This window comes from Rattus norvegicus, chromosome 7, assembly GCF_021556685.1.
Source record: "Rattus norvegicus strain SHRSP/BbbUtx chromosome 7, alternate assembly SHRSP_T2T, whole genome shotgun sequence".
Lineage (NCBI taxonomy): Eukaryota > Metazoa > Chordata > Mammalia > Rodentia > Muridae > Rattus > Rattus norvegicus.
The window spans coordinates 52969240-52992258 of record NC_141540.1 but is presented as its reverse complement, the minus strand read 5'-3'; the positions used below and the strand labels follow the sequence as shown (position 1 = coordinate 52992258).

At 40.3% G+C, this 23019-nt stretch overlaps 1 long non-coding RNA gene across 3 annotated transcripts in view; it reads left to right on the top strand.

Annotated features, from left to right (window-relative positions):
* LOC148004663 (LINE-1 retrotransposable element ORF1 protein-like) overlaps window positions 1-23019 on the top strand; it is a 165587-nt gene that overhangs the window by 127368 nt on the left and 15200 nt on the right. The window contains exon 1 of one of the 3 annotated variants that reach the window (XR_015625306.1): window positions 21601-21691. The exons of 1 other annotated variant lie outside the window; for it this stretch is intronic. This is a non-coding gene — a long non-coding RNA (LINE-1 retrotransposable element ORF1 protein-like). Of the gene's footprint in view, window positions 1-21600; window positions 21692-21810; window positions 22238-23019 lie in introns of those variants that run through there. One more of the 3 variants, XR_015625308.1, reaches the window with a different exon arrangement.

The following is a 23019-nucleotide window of genomic DNA, read 5'->3' as shown; positions in this document are numbered from 1 at the left end:
TGCTCCATGGCCCCCTCGTTCATGTCTCCTTGCTCAGCTTCTCTAGTCACTTATGTGACAGATGCGCTACGTTAAGCTTTGTAATGGATTCTGAGGTGGTTTCTGTTTGTCTGGCTGGTTCCTGTTGATGCATGAATATAAAGCATTTGATATAGCACCTGCACAATAGTTTTTCTTATGGAACGGCTATAAACAAAATAAAGGAAGTGGAAATTAGTCAATCTATAAGGATTTTTAAATCTGAGGAAAATACTACACAGGCTCTCAATACTTTTCAAATTCCCAAATCTATAAAACTCTGAAAAATGAATTTAAAATAAAAGTGTAGAAAACTTATTTGATTGCAAATTCTGAGTTGAATTGTTATGAAGCTACCTGGAACTTTTATAGTGGTTTAGCAATAGGTTTTATGGCCGCGAGATTAATGAATTGGATTTCAGAAGACAATCAGACTCCAGTGAGGAGGTCATGCCATCGATGGGATTTACAAAACTTCAAATGATTGAGTTTATAAATCCACTGGAACTAAGCACAGGGTAGAAGATGTACAACTCTAGAACATTTCAATTAAGAAAGGGTTAGTTTTGAATTGGGTGAATGGCAGAGACAAGCAGTAAGGTCATTCTGAGTAAGAAAAAGTTACAAAGAAAGCTGTGGGAGACAGGAACATGAATACATGTAGTAAACAGTAAATAAGAGTAGGAGTGGGTAAAGAAGGGGGAAAGAGTGTGACATACGTAAGAAACCATCCTGTATTGGACATTATTTTTAGGAATTGGAGAACTTTTAAGGATAATAACTTTGACGTTGTGCAAAAAGGTCATTAAATGGCTGGCTTAGCTCAGAAGGGATGTATTGGAGATTGGGGTACGTCTAACAGGCTGCTTTAGTAGGAAAGACAAGTGAATTGAAATAAAGAAACATAGTTCCAAACTAATGCAAATGATACAAGTACAGAATCTATAAGTTATGACAATTAGTTCTATGGGGTGACAGGGTGGGAGGAACACCCACAGAAATAGCCAAGGCAGAGAACAAGAGTTGGGAGATGAATGTTTAAGTTAGGGTATACTGAGGGTTCCCAAATAGGAAAGCCATTTGGAACGGATAGAATTTACTGAAGACGGCACATGACTTTCTGCTTCGCTAAAGTCATCTGTGGAGTCGCAGGTTGTGTGAAAGTGATTTTGGGTGTGCTCGTCATTTGAAATTGGCATGTGGAGATCTGACTTTGGAATGGAGAGATTTGCTTTCACAAGCACTTCAAAGCAAAAAGTCTTGCCAATGTTGAAACGTAAATAGATTTCTGTAACTAAGAATAGAGACCTCTATTTTCATATGAACGACTCACTTCCCTAGTACATATACCACTGGTTCTATGAGTACAAGTTGTGCGGTCACACATTCTTTTTTTAATTCACATATTTTTTATTTAATTTTCTTTTTTTCATTTTTATTGGATATTTTCTTTAATTATATTTCAATGTTATCACCTTTCTTGGTTTTCCCTCTAGAAACCCCCTATCCCACCCCTCCCCCTGCTATTATGAGGGTACTCCCCGACCCACCCACCTACTCCCTCCCTCCTCCATGCCCTGGCATTTTCCTACACTGGGGCATTGAGCCTTCACAGGACCAAAGACTTCTCTTACTGACGCCACACAAGGCCATCCTCTGGTACATATGTGGCTGGAGCCATGGGTCGCTCCAAAATAAAAACTCTTTGGGTAGTGGTTAAGTCCTTGGGAACTCTGGGAGCTCTGGTTGGTTGGTATTGTTGTTTTTCCTATGGGGTTGCAAATCCTTTCAGCTCCTTCAGTCCTTTCTCGAACTTCTCCATTGGGGACCCAGTTCTCAGTCCAATGGTTGGCTGTGAGCATCCACATCTGTATTTGTCAGGCTCTTGCAGATCTTCTCAGATGACAGCTATACCAGGCTCCTGTCAGCAAGCACTGTTTGTCATCAGCAATAGTGTCTGGGATTGGTGACTGTATGTGGGATGGATCCTCAGGTGGGACAGTCTCTGGATGGCCTTTCCTTCAGTCTTAGCTCCACATTTTGTCTCCGTATTTCCTCCTGTGAGTATGTTTGTATCCCCTTCTAAGAAGGACTGAAGCATCCACACTTTGGTCCTCCTTCTTGAGCTTCATGTGGTCTGTAAATTGTATCTTGGGTATTCCAAGCTTTAAGAAATTTCAAAAGGATTTTATGGTTTAGACTTTATGATTGAGTTTACATATTCCAGGGTGGTATGAAAAGTGTCACTCCTCAAAAGTGGTTTACTAGACAATTTCTCCCTTTCTTTGTGTAGTGTCAGCCAGAAAGCCACAGACATTTTTTATTCTTGTTCAAGAAACATTGAAAGTGCCCAGTCACTCTTATTATGGAAACAATGTCTTGCTTATAGTCAAGCATAGTCTCTAAATTTACAGTTTCTTTTGCCCAAGTGTGTCTCTTTGAGGTTAGAATGGGCTAACCTGTGATACGTGTATACCAGGATGCCTTCCTTTGGCAACCTAACATAAACCGAATTTCAGTCTCCAAGGTTTGGATGCTAGAAGCCTGACGTCAAGGTGTCAGAGAGCTGTTGTGAGATGGTAGGATGTGTCCTAGGCCTGACTCCTTGACCCATGGGATTCTGTCTTTCCCTGTGTCTTGTCACCTCACCCACTCTGTGCTTTATAAATTTCCTCTTTTATAAGAATGCCAGTCACTTTGGATCAGGGTCTACTCTGACGTCCTCACTTTAATGGATCACTCTTATAAAGACCCTATCTCCAAATAAGGGCACAGTCAGAGGCACTGGATACTAGGAATCCAGCATTTCCCTTTGAGGCACATAGTTCATAACACATTATTATTAGGGGTGCTCCTGTGGCTTATGTGTCCCTGTTCCCCACTGTGACATGTGAAAAGGCTACTACACAGATTCAAAACTAGAGAGACCTGGCTGCTGTGGACTCACAGTGAGCCTCCAGGATTACTAACTGGAAGGTGACTGTTTGTTTAGGGAATCTTCTGTTACAGTACAATAATGTTATTTTCTTGGGATAGGAGTGTAGCTAAGTGATAGAGTACTTCCTTGGCATGCTTGGAAATTATGGGCTTAATTTCTACCTTTGAAATCTTTTCTGTTAAAAAATAAAAACCTATTATGAATATAATACAGCTGTTGATCTGTGACTAAAAGCAATAATGTTGCTATGGAAAAAAAACTTGAAGATTGGCATAACCTTCCTTTAAAAAAGTGTTCATTGAAGCATTGCTTTTAGTAGGAACAACTAGAAGAGACATGCCTGTCTATTTATAGAATGTGTAAATATTGTATATCTCTGTATAGTGAATATAGTGTGCTTAGCCTAATTAGTTTGTAGTTATTACCTATATTAAGTTTCTGATTGCTGGGCTTTGTCCTTTTCCCAACATATAAGTTATTTAACTGAGTTATATATGTATGTGTATTTGTGTGTGTATGTGTGTATACACACACACATATATATGTGTTATATATATACATATATGTATATACATGTATATATGTATATAAGCTCTATTAACTGATGAATATATCATTGATCAGATTCTATTATTACCACTGCTCTATCACTCATGGAAAAGAATGAAAAACAGGAAACAAATAATAGGGTGACAATCTCTAATGATCACAATACAGTAATTTCAGAACCTAGACACTGGCATAAGAAGTCCAGGATTTTCTTTTATAATCCCAACTGAGGCTCAAAGAGATCAATGCTTCTGAACTTACCCTACTAATTAGCATCAGGCTGAACAGCAATGCTGCACAGAGGAGGAGTAGGAACCATGAACGAAGCCTTCTTGTTGCTATTTCTTACACAGCAGTCTTTTAGATCTGCAGGTCAGTTGAGGGCTGGCTGATCTTAGTCAGGCTTAGCTGGGTGGTCATGTGGTGATCATCTGGGCTCACTCCTGTGTCTGGAAGTCAGCTAATGTAGGCTGGGCTTGGCTGGATGACTTGGCTTTGTTTTCTGTGCCTCATTCTTCTCGTGGGATCAGTGGGACAACCAGAGCATGCTGTTATGGCAATGGTGGTAGAAAAAGTGAGCAAGTGCATGTGCTTTAAGCCCTTTCTGGGCCTCAGGATATATTATGAGTTCAAATTCTATTAATGAAGTCAAAAGGCTGCAGCCAAGACAAGGAGAAGAATATCCTCTCTTCCCACTGGGAGGCATTGTAAAGTCACATGGCAAATGGCTGTAATACAGTCTGTATTTTGTGTGTGTGTGTGTGTGTGTGTGTGTGTGTGTGTGTGTGTGTGTGTGTGTGTGTGTACTGTGAAGAATCAGTGACACGAACCTACCCCAATGGTACAGGATGGAAATGGGAGAAGAAGAATTTATAAGGATGTATTCTTCTCATTCCAAGAATATGGTATCCGAATCTCTGCTTTAATGTGCAACTTTGCAAAAAATTAGCCACCTTTAACTTACTGTAAACACAGTTTATAATAAGTATCCATATTACTGGATAATTATAAAGAACAAAGAGATGCTATTTATCAAATACTAGGATTGTAGATTGAATTTATGAAAGTTTCGAATTTATCCTTTAAGGTTTGATTTGGAGAGCAATATGCCTAAAATTAAAAAAGACAAAATTATACAGAAAAATCAAGTATATAATGACACTTTGCATGAGTGTGGAAGAAGATAGAGTACTTCCTTGGCATGCTTGGAAATTATGGGCTTAATTTCTACCTTTGAAATCTTCTCTGTTAAAAAAAAAAGAGCCTATTATGAATATAATACAGGTATGTGAGAGGAGGGAGGAGAGGGAAGAGATTCCCTGAATGAAGAAATTATTTGGTGTGATTAGTGGAAAGGACAGAGAGAGTATGAGGACTGGCATAAAACCAACAATGATGTTGATGCTGAATCCATTTACCAAAGCATCTCTAGATAAGTGCTTTCCCTTTGTTCAACAGAGTCTTGGAAAAACACATAATAATTCTTCTTTCTTCTTCTCTCTCTACCCTTTCTTATAAGATTCTTTAGGATTTGTAAATTTGGAGTGAAGACCCAAGGAGCTTGGGACTTAATATGTTCTACTTTTCCCCTAGCTTCTGACCTATCCCCTAACTCTAACTAGAATGTGCACATTCTTATATTCTTCATGCATTAAATACTTCCCAGGGGCTTCCAATGTGTAAAGCATCACATATGATGTGAGGTGGGGCTGATGAAGTATGGTGACCACATGCCTGTATATAGATCAACAACAAAGGGACTGACATAGTCTAGGAATCTAGATAGTCTGTGTTTGCTTCCTAATAATTTCTATTCTCCTCTATATTGACTTCTCTATTCTGTGCCTCATGCTTGAGTCTGGCTTCCATTTGAGTGTTGACCAGAGGATGTGCCAGTGGGGATGAGAGACTGGGAACAGCCTTTGGTTCCTGCTAGCCTGAGGATTGGAGTGACTACATTCATGGAGCTCTAGGTAGGTAGGAGAACCACCTTCTTCCAAAATGCTCCAGCCGTAGTCTCCCCTGAGTTCTAGCTACTATTTCTTTTCTTGGCCTCCATGACCTGCTCCTATTCACCCTGAGGTATTTCTTCAGTACCCTACACATAGTTTTGTACACATCTCTTCACTCAACTGTCTCTAACTATTCCCTATGATGCCATCCATGTCTCATGGGGATGCTGATTGGGATAACTTATGATTATAAAGCTAGTAAGTATGTTGAGTGCTAAGTATTGATAATATATGTTTTCTTCCCGAATGCAGGACTTTCTGGGTTAGTGATACCTTACCTCATTTTTATTTATTTTCTTACACTTGGTTTGGGTTTGAAAACTCCTTTTTATTCTGTACTGTTTGGCTTTTCTGAGATAGTAAGGACAGCATAAATGATCGGTGTGGTACCTCTTCCCTCTTCTCCCTCCTCTCACACACCTTTTCCCCCCTTTCTTTCCTTCCTTCTCCTTTTCTTTCACCCCTCTTTCCTTTTTTCTTAAATTCTGTGTGGGAGAGGTCAAGAAAGTAATGTATGAGATCAGAAGAATGTTTGGGCAAAAGTAATGATTTATGGAAAGATATAAACATTTGCGCCAATGAGATACCCATGATTTCATCTCAAAATTTAAGCTGCTAATATTACTCATGCATTGACTCTCCCCATACTTTACAGTTGTAGTCCAAGTATCCCTCTCTCAGGAACTTCTCTGTCTCTCATAGTTTCTTTTAAAATATTAGTAAGTCTATTCCATTACCTTAGGGATTTCTTTCTATCCATTCTGTAATTCCTCTATTCTATGATGCATTAGGAATAGGTAAAAGTAAATATTCAAAGGCTTAATGGTATGTTGTGTTTTCCCTGTAGAAAAAATTGGCTTCGCTCACAGATACCTTGTGCAGAATCTCATTGGAAGCTCCTGCTTTTTGAATTAAGGGTAACTCAGGCCTGCCATCAGTTTCCTTGTGGAGCTAAGCCCCGTGGGGTGGAATATCAAACAAGAATCTCCTAGTCTGACCTCTAAGAGCTGCTTTCTGAGTTTGCTGACTCATCCTTTGATGGTCATCTCTGTTTATATGAAGTCACACTGACCCACTTTCTGTTCCCCAAACAGTGTGCTTGATTTTCCTGGATCCGTTTCGACGATGTAGTTTTTCTTTCTTCTCTTGCCTATTCTATTTAGCCTTTATCATAAAAATGATTAGCTTCCAAAGCTCTTTGCAAGTAAGGTCATTCTCATTGTACAGACTGGGAATCGAGGCTCAGAGATTTTTTTTTTCCCAGAATCATAAAATTGATAAATATGTAGGTTGCCAAGGTCAAGTAATTGGAATTTCTGATATTTCCAAGTTTTGTGTCTCAATTTGTCAGTAAACTTTGTGTCTATATATTGGAATACTTGAGATAAGTAGATTAGAAAGAAAAAAAGATTTATTTGACTTGCAGTTATAGGGTTACTGGTCCAACTGTTTCAGGGAGGGAGGTTGGGGGTACACACATTGCTCTGAGCCTCTGATGAGACACCACAAAATGGAAAATGTGTGTCGGCTCAAACTCTTCGGCGAGGAAGAAGAAGAGACTGGGATCCTTTGATCTCTTTCAAAGGCATATCCTTAGTCACCAATAGACCTTCCACCAGGGCCGGTTTACTGAAGGTTGCCTGCTTTCTATAGCTTCCATGATGCATAATTTTATGTCAACTTGACACAGGATAGTGTCATCAGAGAGGAAGGAACCTTAATTGAGAAAATGCCTTCATAAGATCGGGCTGTAGAGAGGACTGCAGGGCATTTTCTTCATTAGTCACCAATGGGGGAGGGCCCAGCCTATTGCTGGTAATGCCATCCTTGGGCTGGTGGTCCCTGGTTGTATAACAAAGCAGGATGAGCCAGCCACAAACAGAAAGTGAGTGTGTAGCAACCCTCCATGGCCTCTGCACCAGCTCCTATACCCAGGTTCCTGAACTTGTCTGAGTTCCTGTTCTGACTTCTTTTGATAATGAACAGTGATATGGAAATGTGAACCAAGCAAACCCTTTCCCTCCCCAGTTTGCCTTTTAGTCATGGTGTTTCAGTGCAGCAATAGAAACTCTAACAAAGCCCACCATGGGATCCAAGTAGTTAACGCATGGATCTCATAAAATCTGCTCCTATAAATGAATAAACATGGAATTCATAATAGGCCCGAATTACAGGGGTTCAGAAATGATTTAAGAGCTTTCACATTTTGAGCAGAAGAAGAGACAGTAAAGACATACAACACAAAATAGAGAAAGGTGAAATTGTGATAGACAGAGATATCACAGGAAGATTATGGGAAAGCAAGAGAATTTTCTCAGAGAGCTTGAAGGTAACCTTGAAATGTGAGCAAGACTCTTAAAATGCAGTGGATTTCAGGTTGCGACAGTTGATACTATATTTGAAATTTTGATACTTTGACTTTTAAAAATTCTATTTCAGTACTTGTCTTGGGTAGATGATTGTGGTCTTGTTATCCCTTTACACTTCCTTCCTGCAGCGAATGATACCTCTTCTTACTCTGGTCTGTTCCCAGTGAAAGCAATAGTGTTTGGGTCAGTATGAATTTATAATTGAGTCTTTCAAGTTTCTTTTCTGCTAACTATACAGTTACTCATTTGTTTTCCAAGGAAGGCTCAAGGATTAGTTTAAAAATGCCATCATTTGATGTCCCTTTTCATATAGCTTGTCTTTAGTTAAGGGATAGCTTACCTAAAGTTATCCCTTAGTTAAGGTGAATTTAAACTAAGTTAAGCAGTGAAGCAGGCACATCTTTGTGCCTCCACCACACAGTACCTTATCTGATGAACACTGCCTTCCTTCCTTCTAAACACATCAGCCGCAGGAAACCTCAGTGTTTAGCTCACTAGCATCCTACCACCTCCTGAGGTCAAAAAGTAAACCAAGGGCGAAAGCCTGCTGAACTGAAAATAGGCTCTACTTACTTAAGAATCTTTACTCTTTTTATACTCGTTATAGCTCCAGGTAGGAGAAAAGTGTCCACAATGTCAATGCTCAGCTCAACTTACTGCAGATTTTTTTCTTCATCTGTTGACTTAGTAACAGCTTTCGACTCTGTGATGGCTTAAAAAATGTAGCCTACAACCAATAACCTGCCCAACTTGAGAGCCATGCCATAGGCAAGCACCAATCCCTAACACTATTAATGATGCTCTGTTACGCTGTGGACAGGAGCATTGTGTTGTCCTCTGAGAGGCTCCACCAGCATCTGAGTTAGACAGATACAGACACCCACAGCCAAACAGTGGAGAGAGGTTGGGGACTCTTATGGAAGAATAGGAGGAAGGATTGCAGCCCTGAAGGGGATAGGAACTCCACAGGAAGGCCAACAGAGTCAACTAACCTGGACTCTTGGGTTTCTCAGAGTCTGAACCACAAACCGAAGAACATACAGGGCTGGGCCTAGATCCTCTTGCCCATATGTAACAGATGCGCAGGTCTTCATGTGGGCCCTGAACAACTGGAACCGGGGCTATTCTAAAAGCTATTGCCTGTTTGTGGGATATGTTCTAGCTGGGGTGCCTTGTCTGGCCTCAGTAGGAGAGGAAGTGCCTAGTCTAGCAGAGACTTGAAGTGCCAGGATTGGGGGAGGTGGCATACCTAGGGGGATGCATCTGCTCAGAGGAGAAAGGGAAGGGGAGGGGGAGGGAGAAAGAATTTTGGGAGGGGGTGACTGGGAGGGGGTAGTGAGCAGGATATAAAGTGAATAAGTAAGAAAAAAATTTAAAAAATGTAGCCTAAGTTTTTATAGGAGTAAATATTGATTTAGTTAATAAAATAAGTATCTTTAAAAAACAATTTGTTCAAGCATAAATCAACAGAGGGTACGCCATTCTTCATTACTTAAAATGTGCTAACTTGGTGAATGTCAGAGTTTCTATTCCAGGATGGGAAGATATAATTAATATGAAAATGATATATGAAAAAGGTAAAGCTCTGGGAATGGTGGCATTTAAAGTTTCCAACCCTTTTGCTTTATACTTTCAACACTATGATAGCATGAGATTGCAAGGACGGGTGCTAAGTCTGTAGCAAGTTTTCCTGGAAAATGTGTCACGTTGAGAGGCGATAAGTAACTTTGTCTTGGCAGTGGCTCCTGGCTCACTTGGAGCGTATTGTTTAATAGATTTTTCTAAGTGTTTTCCTAATAGGGCATCTTCCTCACAAGCCTCAGTGCCAAGGGCTTTATCCTGGACATTACATCTTTCCATTCTGTTTACTTAGGGAAGTGAGCTGAGCAGTTTGTAGTGAGTTTGGAGAAGAGAACCTTTTCTCAGTAATTAGGGTTCTGTCCTCTCTGCCCTTCCTCTTTATTCCCTTTCTTTTCTATGAATTTGGGAACTTGTCTATCCCAGAAGTTTCAAATACTATTTCTAGGTTTGTGATTACACCATACTAAGTCCATTCCCAATCTCAGAGACCTAGAGCTACAGACTTATTCATTCTTTGGACTTCTCTATCGGACTGCTCACTTTCTGCCTACTTAACCTTGTCATGTTTGGTTAACTTTTTTTAATTTTTTAAGATTCATTCATTTATTATATATAAGTACACTGTAGTTGTCTTCAGACACACCAGAAGAGGGCATCGGATCTCTTTACAGATGGTTGTGAGACATCATGTGGTTGCTGGGAATTGAACTCAGGACCTCTGGAAGAGCAGTCGGTGCTCTTAACCGCTAGCCATCTCTCCAACCCGTTTGGTTAACTTTTGCTAACTCTTTCCCCTTATGTCTTCCCAGGCATCCCCAGTCTCTTCTCCCTGCATGACTGTCCTCAGACCCATCATAGTACAGAGCTTTTTATGACATACCTACACCACTGCAAAACTCCTCATCATTCTCTTTCAACTCCCCATGTTTTTGCCTCTCCCTATTCCTCCCATCTCTACCCCAAAGATATGAGAATTATTATTCTATTCTTCTATCAAAAATTAGGGGAAGGCATTTATCCCAGTCATAGAGTATCTTTCTAATGAAGGAAAGGTTTGGCCCTCGAAATCAAAACATATTGTATCAGGGTTAGATAGAGAACTAAGATTGTTTTTGTCTTCCAAGCACAAGGGCCAGAGTTTGGTCTGCAGAACTCACCCTAAAAATGAAAAGGCAGATTCAGTGGCACATGCTTTTAATCCCAGCACTAGAGAGCAGAGATGGATAGATTTGTGGATTCATAGGGTTTCTTGGCCAGTCAAGAATTTTCAGGACAGTAAGAGACTCTTTTTCTAGAGAAAGGTAGACGATGCTTGAGGAGCAACACCTAAGATTGTCTTTTAACACACATATGCATGCGCACACGTGTTTGTGCGCCTATACACACACTCAGAGATGCACATGCATTCCTGCAGGCAAGTGCGACAACACACATCATTGTCTGCTTTTTCTGCTTGGTAATTCAGGCCAAATATCCCAATCCTATATTTTATTATGTTTTCTTCTGTTTTATGTTTGAATTTGCAGAACATAAAACTTTTTTTTTGATGGATTACTAAATTTGTTCTGAAACAAAGCATTGTATACATAACTTACATTGGTAGAAATTTTTATAATTGATACAAAACTAAGGTATAATTTCTTAAATTGGTACAGAATTTATGTATTGATACAGATTTAAGGTTTTCATTGGTATACATGCTTTTATTTACATTTTAAATGTTATCTCCTTTCCTGGTTTCCCCTCTAGTAACTATCCCATTGCTGCCCTGCTTCTATGAGGGGGCCCACTCACCCACTCATTCCCACCTCTGTGCCCTGACATTCCCCTACACTGGGGCATTTAGCCTTGATAGAACCAAGGGCATTTCCTCCCATTATGCCCAACAAGGCCATCCTCTGCTACACATACAGATGGAGCCATAGGTCCATCCCTGTGTTCTTTTTGGATAGTGGTTTAGTCCCTGGGAGCTGTGGGGGGATCTGGTTGTTTGATATTGTTGTTGTTCTTATGGGGTTGCAAACCCCTTCACCTATTTCAGTCCTTTCTCTACCTCCTCCATTGGGGACCCTGTTCTCAGTTCAATGGTTGGTTGTGAGCATCTGCCTCTGTATTTGTCAAGCTCTGGCAAAGCCTCTCAGGAGGCATCTATATCAGGCTCCTGTCAGCATGCATTTCTTGGCATCAGCAATATTGTCTGGTGTCTGTATATGAGATGGATCCCACAGGTAGGGCAGCCTTTCCTTCAGTCTCTGCTCCATACATTGTCTCCATATTTCCTCCTGTGAGTATTTTTGTTTTCCCTTCTAAGAAGGTCTGAAGTATCCACACTTTGGTTTTCCTACTTCTTGAGCTTCATGTGGTCTGTGAATTGTGTCTTGGGTATTCCGAGCTCTTGGGCTAATATCCACTTATCAGTGAGTGCCTGCCAGGTGTGTTCTTCTGTTATTGGGTTACATCCTGAGGACTCAGGATGACATTTTCTAGTTCAATCCATTTGCCTAAGAATTTCTTGAAGTCATTGTTTTTGATAGCTGAGTAATATTCCATTGTGCAGATGTACCACATTTTCTGTATCCATTCCTCTGTTGAAGGGCATCTGGATTCTTTCCAGCTTCTGGTTATTATAAATAAGGCTGTTATGAACATAACGGGGTATGTGTACTTGTTATATGTTGGGGCATCTTTTGGGTATATGCCCAGAAATGGTATAGCTGATCCTCAGGTAGTACTATGTTCGATTTTCTGAGGAACTTCTAGACTGATTTCCAAAGTGGTTGTACCAGTTTGCAATCCCACCAACAATGGAGGAGTGTTGTTCTTTCTCCTCATCCTCACCAGCATCTACTGCTACCTGAATTTTTGATCTTAGCCATTCTGACTGGTGTGAGGTGGAATTTCAGGGTTGTTTTGATTTGCATTTTCCTGATGACTAAGGATGTTGAACATTTCTTTAGGTGCTTCTGGGCCATTCAATATTCCTCAGTTGAGAATTCTCTGTTTAGCTCTGCACCCCATATTTTAAAAGGGTTATTTGATTCTCTGGAGTCTAACTTCCTGAGCAGAACATAAAACTTAACGTCCCCTCCCCCACCCCGTGTGTGTGTGTATTCATGCACATGTGCACACACATGAACACAGTCAATTCTAGACATGTTTTCATTGCCACAGTAAGATACATAGTTTTTATTTTCCCTTACCCCATGATGTCTCTTTGCAACTACTCTACCTTCATCCTTATCCCTGGCAACCATTGATTATTTTCCATTTTTATACTTTTGTCTTTTCAAGATCATGCCTAAAATAGAATCATACAACTGAATCTGGATTCTCTATAATAGCATAGTGAATTTGAAATTCATCTTTTTTTATTGAACATATCAATAGCTCTTTTTTATTGTTGAGGAATATTGTTTTATAAGGACCATGTTTTTCATTCATTCACTCATTCATTCATTCATTCAATCATTCATTCATTTATCCAGAGAAAGGTATTTTTCTTCATTGTTAGATGATTAAATTAAATATAAGTTTAATACAAATGTTCATAGGTAGCTGTTTGTATGAATATGTTTTTATTTCTCTAGAGTGAATATCTAAAGGTAAAATGTCTGGTTCTTGTAGTGCATGCGTAATAGCCTGTAAGAAATCGACAAACTGTTTGGTGGGCTGATGAGACCCTCTTGGCTTCGACTGCAGTGTAAGAGCATTCTTGTTGTTCCATACTCACTAGCACTTCTAAACACAGTAACTAAAGTAGAATTTAATTTTTCTTCCCTGGGTCCTTCTTAGAAACCCTCTCTTGAAGCCTTCCCATACCCCCTCCCCAAGTTGATAGCCAGTTTTCTGTGACTCAGAGGCAGAGTTTCAGTCAGTGAAATAGGCTTGCAGGGAACTAGTTACGATGTCTCCATGGCTAAACAGTGTTCGTCTGAGATGACAGTGGTGAGTTGTGGGGAGCTAGCCTTCCCAGTGTTCTGCCCTGTGATGTTCTGCCCAATGTTCTGTCCAGTATTGGACAGTGGCTGTTTATCTGTGAATAGAAATTCATAATTCAAAGAATTTTGATTGCAGAAGTTCTTCTCAGATATCTCTGTACATACAGAATCTCAACTATACATGTACAATCTGCTTTGTCAAACACTGGTATTAATTTTAAAGAATTTTCTTGAGAGTTGATTTACATTACATGAGTTACATTAAATAGTATGTATTTAAAATGTGAATGATTAAGTTCCAGTCCATAGAGATCGTATTATGGAAAAGAAACAAGAAAGCACAATGGTAATTTTAACATATGAACAAACTCATCGAACTATACAGCGATCAACAAACAAGAGACCTTCTCATTACCTATAAAAGATTTCTTTTGCCTCTGCAATTTCCCTGTGCCATTCTTTTGAACAGAATGGCTTTTTGTCCTCTCTAGGTAGCCAATGATCTGCTTTATGTAATTTTAGTTTGTAGAATTTGAATTTTATAAGAATGAAATATGTGTCATGTGTCTTTTTTTATCTTATTCAGTATGCCTTTTGATATATGATCTAGAACACATCAATTATTTTATTATTCTATGAAGGAGGGGTATACCATCATTATGAATGCATACCGGTATATGAATACAGTCCTCTCATCATGACTTCTGGGTTGTTTTCAGTTTTGTCTCTTATAAAAAAAACTTTTATGGATATTCCTGTGTAATTTTGTGTTTATAAATGAATTCGTTTCTCTTTGTTAAAAATTGAGAATGGGACCATAGATTAAATAATAGTCACACATTTAACTTTAACTTTAAATGCTCTGTAAAATGATTGTGCCATCTCACACTACCATCAACAGTGGATAAGAAATCCAATTGTTTTCAGTCATTCCTAACTATTGATAAGATTTATAACTTTTATTTCAATCTATATTACCCCAATGACTAATGATATCGATTTATTATTTATTTATTTATTTATTTATTTATTTATTCATTTATTTATTTATTTATTTATACTTATTCACTTTAACTCCTGCACACTATGCCCCTTCTGTATACTTCCTCCCACAATCTTTCCCCCATATCCCTCTTTCCTTCTCCTCTGAGCAGGTGAGGAGCCCCTGGGTATCGCCCTATACCAGTACATCAAGTCTCTGCAGGGCTGGGTGTGTACTCTCCCACTGAGTCCAGACAAAGTAACCCAGCTAAAAGAACATATCACACATACAGGCAACAGATTTTGGGGTAGCCCCTCTCCCCCGACTCCAGTTGTTCAGAACCCTCATGAAGACCAAGCTGCACATCTGCTACCTATGCGCAGGGAGGCCTATGTCCAGCCTGTGTATATTCTTTGGTTGGTAGTTCAGTCACTGAGAGCCCCAAGGGTCCAGATTAGTTGACTCTATCGGTCTTCTTGTGGAGTTCCTAGCTCCTCTGGGGCTGGTAATCCTTCCCCGTATTCTTCCATAAGAGACCCAATGCTCTATCCACTGTTTGGCTGTTGGTGTCTGTATCTGTCTGAGTCAACTGCATGGTGGAGCCTCTGGGAGGACAGTGTTAGGGATTGGTGCTTGCCCTTGGGATGGGTCTCAAGTTGAGTGGATTATTGATTGGTAATTTTCTCAGTCTCTGCTTCATCCCCTGTCCTTGCATTCGCTTCCTTGTAGACAGGGTACGTTTTGGGTCGAAAGTTTTACATGTGGGTTGGTGTCCCTTTCCCTCCACTGGCACACCTGCCTGGATATAGGAGGCGGTTTCTTCAGGTTCCATATCCTCAATTCTGTGAGTCACAGCTAAGGTCACGCCCATTGATTCTTGGGTGCCTCTTTTCTCTCAGGTCTCTGTGTTGTCCTGGAGTTGCCCCTCACCACCTTCTCACCCCTGTGAGTTACGTATTTTCATGTACTTATTTATATTCTCTCTCTCTCTCTCTCTCTCTCTCTCTCTCTCTCACTTTACAAGTCAGATTGTCACAAAGTTGGCATGGAGTGAGGAGGTGGAGGATGGACCTTAAAGGAGTTACGGGGAAGAATGGAGGTGAATATGATCAAAATACATAGTATAAAATTCTCAAAGAATTAAGAAAATGTCATATTAAAATAATTTTTCCTGTCTTATTAGCAAGTTAATAAAAAACTAACCAGAATAAATTCTATGCCCCACTTTTTTAGGTGGCTTATTCATTTCCTTGGCACTTTATTTTATTGAATATTCTAGGTACTTATTAACTCTGTCAGATGTATAGCTGGTAAAGATTTCCCCCTTGCCACTGTTCACTTGAGTACTGGTGTCCTTTGTGATATAAGAACTCTTAAGTTTCATTTATCAGTTGTTGATCTCAAGTCAGGATCTTATTCAGACAGTCCTTTCCTCTTCCAATGAGTTCAAACATATTCTCTACTTTCTCCTCTATTAGCTTTCGGGTTCCAGGTCTTGTGCTGGAGTCCATGGTCCATTTGGAGCAGAGTTTTGTTCAGGGTGAGAGATAAGGATGAGCTGTCACTCTTCTTCATGTAGCTGTCCATTTTGACCAGCCCCATTTGTTGAAGATGCTGACTTTTCTGCAGTGCATATTGTTGACCCCTTTGTTAAAGTGTCAGGTGGATTCAGGGGTGTGGATTTATATGTAGGCCTTCAACTCTGGTACATTGATCAACAAGTCTGGTTTTACACCATTACCATGTGGTTTTCATTGCCAGGGCTTCGTGGTACAACTTGAAATTTGGAAAGGTGATGCCTCCCAAAGTTTTTAGTTTTTGTTTGTTTGTTCTTTGTTTTGTTTTGTGTATGATTGTTTTGGCTGTCTTTTTTTTTTTTATTTTGAGGAGCTGCTAGCATTTACACACAAATTTAAGAATTGTGTTTGTGTGTGTGTGTGTGTTTGTGTGTGTGTGTGTAGAATTGTATTGGAATTATTATGGAGATCACAATGAATCTGCAGATTGCCTTTTCACAATATTAATCATGATAATACATGTGCTTGGTGTAGTTTCCTTGAATCTCTCCCCTTGGCATATTTGCTCCCTGTATACAGGAAGGGCACTGGGTTTTGTGTGTTAATTTTGATTCTGCTGTGTTCCTGAATGTATCTATCAAATATAGGAGGATTTCGATGGAGACTTACTATACAGAGCTATATCATCTGCAAACGAGGATCCCTTGAATGCCTTCTTCCCTCTTGGTATTCCTTTTTGTCTTCTTTACTTGTCTGATCGCTCAGGTTAAGACTTCAAGTTGTATGTTTCACAGGAGCAGGGAGAGTAGACATCCTTGCCTCATCTCTGATTTTAGTGAAAATGCTGAGAGCTCTTCTCTGTTTAGGGTGATGTTGACTGTGAGCTTCCTGTCTGTTGCTTTTATCATGTTGATTTATGTTCTCTGCCGTCTTACTCTCTTCAGGATTTTTATCATGAATAGATATTGGATTCAACACGAGCTTTTTCTGCATCTAAGGACATGGTCATATGGTTTCTGTCATTTAGTCTATGTATGTGGTAGATTTAACAATTCACTTATGATATATATTTTTTTCCTCTTATTATCTTCTCTTATTTCTCTCCTTTTCCACCTGAACTTCTTTGTCTTTTGAAAAAAAAAGTACTCTCCTGTAATTAATCAGGGTAGCATACACAAGCATGATAAATATGAGTGAAGTTTGTTCATTTTTTTTAAACTTGCAGCATGCAGACTGACCAGTGGTTGTACTGCTGATGAAAATGACTCCTATTCCCCGGCAGTGAGTGCAAGTAGCCCTTCAAGCAGAAGTGAGTTCTTATGACCTCCTTCTCCATACATGACAGGATGTGGAATATTGACTAGCTCATCTTGTCTACACACTGGCAGCTGCTATAATCTGATGAAACCTCACTTTTTATCCTAAGGCTCCATGCAGTTCTCCCCAGCACCATTCCCCTTTCCCAACTAATCTCTTGGATAACTGATGGTCAAATTAATCTTTCTAATGCACTATTGTTTATATTAATTACTACTCAGAAGTCATCAGTATATCCTCCTGCCTATTAAAACACACATTTCATGGCTAATCTGCTCTGTAAGCATGGTCTTCTGAGGGAACTTCCAAGGCGCATATATACATATATTATATAATATATAATGTATATATATACACACACACATAATCAGGGTATGTTGTTTACCTTTGCTTCTGTGTCTTCCTCATTAGATGTTTGTTAAGCTCTGACAGTAATGTCACATAGTATATGATAGGTACATATTAAACATTTTACCAAATGACTAACTGTCTGGACCTGCTCCTACATATTAGTTGGTAAAATGAACTAGTAAAAATTTCACTGGAAAAATGTCCATATTAGTATTCACTAAGATATTCATAACCTTTGACCTTAAAAGAGTATTTTTGAAAAAGCATTGCAAGGTAATCTTTCAGTTGGGAAATGATATTTTGAGATATGACTGTAATGAAATGAGATGAAATAATGAAATGTCAGGTAGACTGAAAGCGGCAATAACAGAATGGTTTAGTACAGTAAGGTAAAGTCCATTCAACTGAATGCTATAGAGTCAATAAAAGTTATTGTAAAGAGTAGTTGGAATGGACCATTTTTTTTTCTTTTCTTTTTTTCAGAGCTGGGGACCGAACCCAGGGCCTTGCGCTTGCTAGGCAAGCGCTCTACCACTGAGCTAAATCCCCAACCCCGACCATTCTTAAAAGTCATGTTTCCTTTCATAAACATTGAAAATTAAGACTATCTTATTTGATCTGGTAGTCATAGTTTTTTAAAAAGTGGTCAAAGCTAGGCATGGTGACTACCACCTGTAGTTCTAGGACTTGACAGGCGGAAGAAGGAGGATAGATGTCAGTGTAAGGCCAGCTTGGTCTATATAGTGAAACCCTTACCAGCCCGCCCTACGGAGTAAGATGTTATCTCAAAACCACTAAACTAAACCAAAATGGAAGAACTGAAAAATGAAAGTCATGGTGCGATTATAGGAACACACTCCTTTTATGCAGACTTCTGCTGACGTTTTGATGACAGGTGACGTCCTGACTAAAGGCAAAGCACTAATTCAATGAATTCCTAAACGGCAGAACAGCCCCTAATTAGACCATACAGTATTTTGGTTCCAAACTATATTTTCATGATCATTTTTCCTGATAGACATTAAAGTGCAGAGAACTTAAAGCTGTGTGCTGCTGTGCTTCCCACAGCAAACGACTTCATGGCTGCTCTCAAAACACCCTCCACTGCCCACTCCTTTTGTACTACTGAGGAAGCTACCATTTTTACTTGTATTATGTTGCTCCTAGGTTTTTTTTTTTTTAAATTCTGAAACTAGACTTTCTACGGGAATAAAAAAGGTCCTTTCTTCAAGGGTTAGGGAGGGAGGAATGGTCATCTAGGGGAGAGAGTAATTAGCACTCCTGAACCGAAGACAGTCTGAGGAGACCTGTGCAGCCTGGAGCTGGAGGCATGTGATTCCTGACTCTCCAGGAACACTGGAATCCAAGCACTCACCTCTCAGTCAGGGTTGAAACCTCCATGCATGACTCGAGGAGTTAGTTTTCAGAGAAAAGAATAACAACACTGAAGGGCTCTTTTGATGCTGGCTAGCTGCAGGCAAATTGAATAGCAGAAAGACCCATAAGCAAAGCTGGCTTCACAGCCAACTCTCCCTCCCTCCCTCCCTCCCTCCCTCCCTCCCTCCCTCCCTCCCTCCCTCCCTCCCTCCCTCCCTCCTTCCCTCCCTCCCTCCTTTCCTCCCTCCCTCTCTTCTTTCTTTCTTTCTTTCTTTCTTTCTTTCTTTCTTTCTTTCTTTCTTTCTTTCTATTTGCGTGTCTTCCTACCTCCCTTCCTTCCCTCCATCCCTCCCTCCTTTCCTCTTTCCTTCCTTCCTTCCTCCCCCTCTCTTTCTCTCTTTCTTTCCTGTTATAAGCATCTAGTATGTAAAGAACAACTAGGTCACAGGTATTATTAGGCTGTCACTAGTCTACCTTGGCGTGTAGAGGCTTAGAGATGATTTAGTTCAGCTTTAGAAAAGAGAAGAATGAGCCTTCTATTAAGTAATTTATCTTCTTTGATGATGACAGCTAGCTTCTTGACCCTAGAGCCTACCTCTGGAGGTGCTCATTCCTTCAATATGAGAAAATAGCTATCTCTCCAAGCTCTGGGACATGCAGAATGATCCAGAAGGAAATGATGTCAGCATAGGAGGAATCTGGGCAGAAAGGAAGTAGGTGTAGTGTTTAGGGACATTGACTCTGAGGTCAGACCACAGTGACTGTGATGCAAGGTTTGTCCTATTACAAGTTAATATTAACCTCACTGTGTTGCAATTTCCTGATCTGCAAAATGAGAAGATGATAGAATGGCCATGATTAAATGAAGTGATATGTACAATACTTAGTGTCTAACATAGTGATTTTTTGTAAATGCTAATGATACTTCAAATGCCTGTGTCTCCATGTTTATGTAGAAAATATTATAATCGGAATTAATCGATGCTTTCACAATATATTACAAAGGGTTTTGGTATCCTTACTCCAAGGTGCAAACACAGTAAGACATTTCCTTAAAATTCTAAGAAATGCATTCATTGTTATGCAAACATCAGCGTTTCCACAAACTCAATGGCTATGATGTCACTATTAGCAGATATGACCTTACAGAATCATCACTGTATGTGTGGCCAGTTGTTGCCCAAAATGTTGCTATGAGACATGACTAAAATAATAGTAGAATAAAGAAAGAGAGAGTTAGATGAGGTCAGAAGGGCATAGCTCATGAGTGCCCAGCACAGTATCTACAAGTGAGTCATGTAATCAGCACTGGGATCCCGTCTGGAAAAAAGTTTACAGTTGGCACTCATGATTAGTTTTTAAAACAATCTTTGGGGGCAATCTCCTTTCTGCATTTTTTTCCTGCACCCCATTGTATCTTAGCAGTGCAGTAATTACTTAATTTCTCTGAAGGAGAAATGTTTCCAAAAATGAATTCATCATGGTTGCTTCCAAATGCATTGTTTCTTCCTGGATTCCTAATAGGTTAAGGACTCGACTCTATGATTAAGGTTCAGATAGGAAGCCTCCTGGCTCACCCCTTTGGCCTTTATCTATTCAATAAAGGCATCCTCTGTATGTCACAGTGTCCCCACCAGGCCCACCTTCCTGTTTTCCCTGATCCCTCTGCTTCAACTCCTCACTTTTTGTAAAGTAGTTCCTCCCCATCTGGTTTTCCTTTGACTCCCTCTTCCCCTCTTCCCTTGCTCCAATATCTTGAATATTTCCCCCTTGGATGCATATTCCCCAGAGACAGAGTCATGTCATATCACTTACCCCAAACCTTTGAGGGATTACTCAGTGGATAAAGGCATGAACTACTAAGATAGATGACCTGGAATTCAATTTCCAGGTCTCACAGGGTAGAAAGAAAGAACTGACTCCCACAGGTTATCCACTGACTTCACATCCAGGCCAGGGCATATGCCTACACATACACATGCACACACATACATAGTGCGCTCAATATTAAAAAAATATTATAAAGTTTTGAGTGCTTTTTCACGATGTTTCAAGTCAAGAAAAATCACCTGATAATCATTCTCATTGCACTGAAACTTCTTCAGCGCTCACAAATGCACAGAGCTATCCTAACTGCTGCTCCAAGAGAGCTATTCCTCCTTCATTTTTGTGTATCTGGATCTGTGTTCTCTTCTCATGACACAGAGTACATTTGCCTTGCTATGGTAGAATTCAGTGTGAAACAAGACTTGGCTTCCTGAGAATTCAAACCCCATGGAGTGCTGCCCTCTTTTGGTTTTAACAGCCAAGAGTCCCAACCACCAAATACGGAATAGTGCTGGGTGACTCATCTTTTCCTTTCAGTCAGAGCCCTCATGGAAACAAACAAGGCAGGGTGAAATAATTCCTCTCTCTCTCTCTCTCTCTCTCTCTCTCTCTCTCTCTCTCTCTCTCTCCCCCCCCCCATCTTAACTGACTTCAAAGATTATTTGTTTGGGGAGATAGAAAAAAGATAAAAATCTGTATAGGAAACAGAGCTTTCATATAGTAAGCATAAACTCCAGGAAAGCCAATGATTATTTTGACCATATCCAGTGTGCCAGGGATCTTCAGATTAACAGAGACTTTTATGTATAAGGTAGGAGCTGCTCAGAGCAAACGTCCTAAAGGCCCTTTTAGCTAAAGGCCCTTTAAGATTAAGAACAACTTCCTGATTTAGAGACTGCATAGGCAAGTGAAAAGGTAAAAGTTGCCTTCTTTAGACCTCGTGGGTGTCAGCCATTCTGTTCTTGAATATTTAGTAGGAGCAAAGCAGAGGATAATTTGAGCCCAGTGAAAACTTAAATCACAATTTTAACAAAGGGTGATTGATGAGAGACTGACAGGAAAGAGTGGCCCCGTGACTGAGGGAATCTCATAGGATAGAATTGTTTTAGAAGAGTATCATTAGGAGTCATTTCATTTCCCTCCCTCCCTCCAGCTCTCCTTCCATATGCCTCCCTATGCCTTCTGCTGCCTCCCTCTGCCTCTGTCTGTCTGTCTGTCTGTCTGTGTCTCTGTCTGTGTCTCTGTCTCTGTCTCTCTCTGTCTCTCTGTCTCTCTGTCTCTCTGTCTCTCTGTCTCTCTGTCTCTCTGTCTCTCTGTCTCTGTGTCTGTCTGTCTGTCTGTCTGTCTGTCTGTCTCTTTCTCTCTCTCAACACAGATTGGTGTTTAGCCTAACTGTTATCAGACTGCCCTCACCCAGCAACGGAAGGAAACAGATGGCAGAGAGCAACAACCACACATTAGGTAGAGCTTGGGGAATCCTGAGGAAGATGGGGAGGAAGGATTGTAGGAGCCAGAGGGGACAGGGACACTGCAAGAAAACTCGCAGAATCAACTAATCTGGGCCCATAGGGACTCACAGAGACTGAACCGACAATTGGGGAGCCTGCATGGGACTGACCTATACCCTCAGATCATATGTTACAGTTGTGTAGCTTGGTCTTGTGGGACTCCTAACAGTGGGAGCAAGGGCTATCTTGACTATTTTCTGCCTATGGGACCCTTTCTGCTCCTGGGTTGTCTCTTCTAGCCTTAATAGGAGAGGAGGTACCTAGTCTTACTGCAACTTGATATACCATGGCTGGTTGCTGTCTACAGGAGGCCTGTCCTTTTCTGAAGACAAATGGAGGAGGAGTGGGAGGAGGAAAGGAAGGGGAAATTGAGGTCAGGATGTAAAAAAAAAGTGTTCTAGGATTGTTGATTTTAGAATGCTCTATGTCTTTGCTATGGATCTCACTGAACATCAGTGGATATGAGGGCAATGACAGTAGGCAGGCATGCACTATTAATAACGGGAAAACTCAACTGAGAATGGCCTTGAGCTTTATCTTCTGTTTCAGATCCAGCTTCCTTGGATCTGAAAGGGAAAGGCATTCCAACACTGAAACTCAGCGGGTGACAGGAAGCCCCACACCTCTTGGAGGAGGATAGGTTTGTGGGCTGGCACTTGATGTGATCTTGGCACCATCTTTGATTAGAGCTAATGTTAGTAGAAGGATCGGGTGTCAGGCATGAGAAGAGCTGTC